Source organism: Atta colombica, unplaced genomic scaffold, assembly GCF_001594045.1.
Source record: "Atta colombica isolate Treedump-2 unplaced genomic scaffold, Acol1.0 scaffold166, whole genome shotgun sequence".
NCBI lineage: Eukaryota > Metazoa > Arthropoda > Insecta > Hymenoptera > Formicidae > Atta > Atta colombica.
In genome coordinates, this window is record NW_017259257.1 from 1224980 (window position 1) to 1230803 (window position 5824).

At 30.0% G+C, this 5824-nt stretch overlaps 1 protein-coding gene across 2 annotated transcripts in view; it reads left to right on the plus strand.

Moving 5' to 3' along the window:
• The window catches only part of LOC108686186 (aminopeptidase N-like), a 30739-nt gene that overhangs the window by 12908 nt on the left and 12007 nt on the right, over window positions 1–5824 (plus strand). Inside the window, exons 2-3 of one of the 2 annotated variants that reach the window (XM_018191330.1) lie at window positions 3448–3470; window positions 5671–5720. The exons of the other annotated variant lie outside the window; for it this stretch is intronic. The gene's annotated coding sequence lies outside the window, so the exon portion shown is untranslated. The remainder of the gene's footprint in view (window positions 1–3447; window positions 3471–5670; window positions 5721–5824) is intronic. 2 annotated transcript variants of the gene reach the window in all.

The window sequence follows — 5824 nt, forward strand, 5'->3', positions numbered from 1 at the left end:
GTATGTAAAATTTGAATTTTAGAATCAACAGTTTTTATTAACAAAAATTACAAAATATTGATAATTTTAAATAAATGAAAACTTGAAGATATTTAGGAAACAAGCATTAATGGCACAAATAGATACAGGAATGGAAAGTAAATAACGTCGTTACTTTTTATAATAACGATTCGATAATGACGTTGCAATTTTTATGATGATAACGATAATTAATTAAGAGCAAAGTTGAGGAAAGGTCATTTTTAAAAGGTAAATTTAAAAATTTTAAAAGGTAACTTGTCAAACGTCGTTTATTAAAAAAAATAATTCATTATTTATACCAAATTGACACATTAAAAAAAATGAGTTACTTTTATTAATAAACAATGCGCAGTGATGACAAGTTACACTTCAAAAGTGACTTCTCCAATCTCAGCTTTTAGTTAGTTATTATTATCATTACAAACAAACTGCATCATTGCCAAGTTATTATAGAAAATAACAGCAAAAGTTCCCATCTTTGGATATATAATAATAATATATTTAAGTGAATCAAAATTTTATTTTTATATAACATATAAAACTTTTATTAAAACAGAAGATTATGAAAGATGTAATTAAATAAGATATTTAAATCTGAACAAAATCGCTTAAACTTTTTAATTCAGTTAATTAACAACATGAAGAGATAATTCGAACAAATTATATATAATCTTTATTCCATCTTTTTCGAATACAGTTATCAAGTGTTATAATTCTTCGCAGTACCGTTATTCAGTATAAATTTTGCCGTAAATAGCGGGACGATTTTCTCGCAACGGGTGGTGTAATTCCGATGATATTGATATAGATAGATCGATATATGTTGGCTCGAACAAGACGATTCGCGCCAAGATCGAGTTATCGCGAGTTATTCGCTTGAGCTGCGAAGAGGCAGCTCTCGTTATCCGATTATACGATTTATTTTACGAGTATATGCGACGGGCGGAAGTAGAACCGCAGGGGTGGGCGGCGGGATCCAAGTGGATAATGGCAGAATAGATATAGGGTGAATGCACCGGGTATGCAGCCACAGTCAATGAGCAAATATGCGTATTGCGTATTCGGCGCCGATGGTTGAATGTTTACTTTGGACCACTGCTTTTGCGAGATTTCGCGATTTTTGCAAACGTGACACGTGCATTCATTTGCGTACATATTTGAAACAAATCTCGGCGACACGACTTGCGGTGATTATCCATGTATTTAATTGCGGTACCGCAAGAGAATCTCGTTTAAACCGCATCGTAATATGCTAGTGCAATGATATGCAAAACTTCCGGTTATTAACAGTTTTACCCGTGACGTTGAACTCGATGTGTTTTAACGAAGCAATAATCATAATCTGACAATGAAATATTGTTTTTACGATAATAATATGTCAAGTAAAGAATCAATTATCATTTAATCTAGTTTAATATTATATTAAAATTGTATTGAATAAGAACGCATTTATTTGTAATATATATAGCGAATTGTTCAGAAGCAAACATCTCGTTATTCCTTCTTGAGTTGCCTATTCGACTCGTATTTATCTATATGATTTAGCAGTTATTCAGCAAAGTGATTTGTTATTGTAATAAATAACTGATCTTCCTCATGTTAGTTTCATGATTTCATCGCTGAATATCGACGATGTTATGATGATACACTATGATAATTTTTGTGTTCAGTAGATAGAAAAATCGATCTGCTTTTTATTTTGTTCCAGGTCAGGGTCAGTGATATTAAATTGTAATTAGCAGTTCTTGAGTTTAGGATAGATTGGAGAAACGTAATCATCGTATGTTTTAGCAGATAAAATAATTAATATATAATTTTATGTACAGAGATACGCATGTACATTAAAAAAAGACAAGATATTTCTTAATTTGTTATTGTAATTTTTACATTATAAATTTTATATTATAACTATGCCTCTTAAGTCAATATTTAATTATAGTAAAGATTGCCATAAGATTAGTTAAATGTCAAGATTTTTTTTAAACGTCTCTGACTTGCAACTCGCGAAAATTTCTTTCTAAATCGATTGTACTCAGAAACCATCCATCCTTTTGAAAAGAAAATTATTTTAACTTTCAAATATCGCTGTATTATCTATTACCGAACATTCTGTAAGGCCGCGGAGAGGAAATGTGAAGGAAGTGCATCCGGGCGGAAGAAGCCTTAAGAAATTTTTGGGTTCGCTAAAGAACAATCTGTACGCAGGTTTCGTATACGTTGCGTACACGGCATGTTCGATTACAATAGTGGATATCGGTGTCTCGTTCCATAAGGGCACACCACAATGAAAAGTAACCTAAGCCTCTGTCATGGCACAGATGGACCATGTCTTCGTTCACGGTGTAAGATTACCGGCATGCTCTGGGATTTTCGATTCACCCGTATTCGAATCTCAAGAGCTTCGCGGGAAAAAGAAATTTGATGCGCCAACCTCTCGGAAATTCGATCGCCGAAACACGACGAGCTGATAAGAAGAGTCTTTGCGGCTAATGGAATAGCGAAGCTCGCTCGCTTTGACTTATGGCGACGCCGCGTTGTGATAAAGAACGTCGCTAAAACGACGTGAAAAATGGTATTGTGCTAATACCAAAGGCGATTCCTGTATCTTTCTTCCACGATTTTAAGTGAGATATACTCCTCGTCATAATAACGATTTGTTCGAGACAGTTAAATGTAATAGGATACCTTTGGTTACTATAAACAAAGATAAACATGCTGCAAAATTGAAAATGGCATCAATGGCATTATTTTATTAAAGTAAACATTTGAAAAGAGACTTATTAAAGCAATTTTACGAATATCAATAAAAATTAAGAATAATACAATAAACATGCGTGAATATGATTCTGTATTTGTTGTTCTCACACGCATTTGCGCGGGTGAAACGCATCTTGACAAAGTTCGTAGCTTTGCGTCCGAGATATGATACGATTGTGAAAGTGGAGTTCTGGGTTAATTCACTTTTGCACTTATATTGTCAGCGCGCGTTGGTACATGGAAGATTCAATAACGCGGGTCTCGTGTGTGACAAATCGCGCGCTACGAGCCGTCGCCGGCGTCGCTGGCGGATGACTTCAATCAATTAGGGACGCTCGTTCGCCTAACTCAATTATTCGCCTCTGGTAATTTATAGGATTATTAGGTACTTACTACTGAGTCGATATCCCGATCTTAATTAATCGATTTTCGATTGACGGATTAAAGGACTCGTTTCCCACTTCTCTGTGACGTGTAATTCACGATGTCGCTTAAGTAAGACTAGTCTTAATTGCTTGACGATAAAACGATATGTATTTCGTAACAAATGCATTTACGTCACTTCGACGAAATAATTACGTTACTTTGTTTGTTTACACAAATGCATCGATCGTTGATGTTTCTAATGGAACTTACTATTGCTGCGGAGGAAATCATTATATTCTGCAGATTATTTAAAATTATACGAGACTGTAAGTATAAATTAATGCGGATTAAATACATTTTTCTTTACATTATTAACGATATGTATAATAATTATACATTATATTTATCACATGAGAGTGACTAAAATTCACATAATGAGAATGTAAAGTTTTGATATAATATATTTAATATAAAACAAAAAAATTTTTCTAATTAATAGAAACAGTTTTTTTTCATTGTTAGATGTAATTGTTGGTTAGGTATAGAATCTATAGAAGATTTAAATGTTTTATTTATTAAATTATTTACAAATATATAATGTACGTAGAGTCTAATTGAAAATATTGAAATCGTTTTTCTTGAATTCTATAATACAATTTTACAATTAAATGTAAATCTATTTAGATTCTTTTAATGATTTTAATATTAGTGTATAATTTAAATGCTATAAATACTATAAATACTATAAATTTCAGAATTTTACGGTTCTTTTTATCTTTCTATTTTTATTTGATTTTTTTTCTTTTATTTCAATTTAATGTTTATTTAAATAAAATAGTAGATATTTTCTGACTGATTAAATCCATAAACAACATTTTGTGGTCTTTTTTTACTTGCATGTAATAAAAGTTTAATTTGTCAAAGTTGAGAGAAGCTATGTTAGGTAACATACTGTATATATATCTTTCTTGAGTTTCATATTCCGCACTTGTGTTAAATGAAAGATTTGTCGCACAACGTATAATGTTTGCACCAACTGAAGAAACGTTTACATGCCTTGACTTATTTCAGTAATTTCTCTGTCGTTGGTGATTCTTATTACAAATATCGCATTGATTATGTAGTTGTAATTAGAAATATTTGTTAGAGTTAAAATAAATTATATAATTATGAAGAAATCATACTCTATACTTCATAAAATACAAATTGTTATATAAGTTTGAATAAAATAGTTAAAATTATTTTTTATTCAATATAAAATATACTTGAAATCTAATTAAGTATGCGTTTATTAAGTATTGAGTTTAAGAATGTATAAGTCGTGGAATTTTAGTTAAAATAAAAATTAATAGGAATGAAACAGATATATATACGTTTTTTTACATAATTTTTTTACACAAACATTAAATTAGTTAAATGCTTAAAAGTAATTAATTGAAAATCGTGGTAGAATAAATTGGATTTTAACAATTTATTTTTAAAATATCCCGGAAAAATATTGTATAAATTATATCATTATTATGTATAACACGCTTTTTATTATACATGATGTGTACAATTAATTGCATATGCACCGCAATTGTTATGTTAACATGACAATGTTAACATGACAAATCCTTTTGTGACATTGTAATAAATGGTTACCAAGTAGTTTCAAATTGCTATTTGAAATAATATTATTTTTTTAAAGTAAACAACTTTTTGCTCTCTCTCTTTGGACGATTGATTGCGAATTTTGCGCACTCTGTATTTACGCATGGAATGATTTAATAAGTTTTAAAATAAATTTTTGAATTATTGGTTGATTATGTAAGTAAAATTTTATTGAATTAAAATATAATTAAAAACAAATTTTATAATTAATAACAAATTTTTTTTAATATCGCATGTACCATCGCGTGTTGCATCAATATATTGATCAATGTGTAGAGTTATTTTATAAATGTAATGCCCTTTCTAACAGGCATTACATATATAAAATTGATCAATAGATTACATTTTATAAATGAAATGCCTGCTAGTAAAGGCACTACATTTATAAAATAGCCAATCAATATACTGACCAATATGTTAATGCAATACGCGGTATACATTCTTGGAGTTCTTTGTTTATATGTTATATCCGCATGAATGCATACCATGCACGAATTGTAATTTATTTAACGATTTTCTGGTGAGAAGGGCATTAGAAAATCATGCTATATTACATAAACATGTGATTTCTAATTAATTCTTCATAAAAATTAGCAGTTCCGGTTTTTTGCAATTTTGTAACTTTTGCAAATTTTTCATTAGCAATTTTGACATTGATAATAAACTAGAAATTTATGTATTTGCAATATAAAAATTACTTTTTTTTAATAAAAAAATGTATGAGTCCTATAGAATAAGCTGTAATGTTATGACGTAAGAACTAATTGAGTCTTGGATATTTGTAAAATAATTAAACATTAAACAATTAATGGCAATTATAAAGAAACATTCTTTTTAAAAAATAGAAAATAACATCGAATTAATAATTAATAGCAAGGATCGACTTCGAATTCGATCAAAGACTTCATCAGGACGAGGACAAGGTACAGTGAACTCGAGACATACTGGATTTAGAATGTATGCTTGAAAAAGAGAGAGAGAGAGAGAGAGAGAGAGAGAGAGAGAGAGAGAGAGAGAGAGAGAGAGA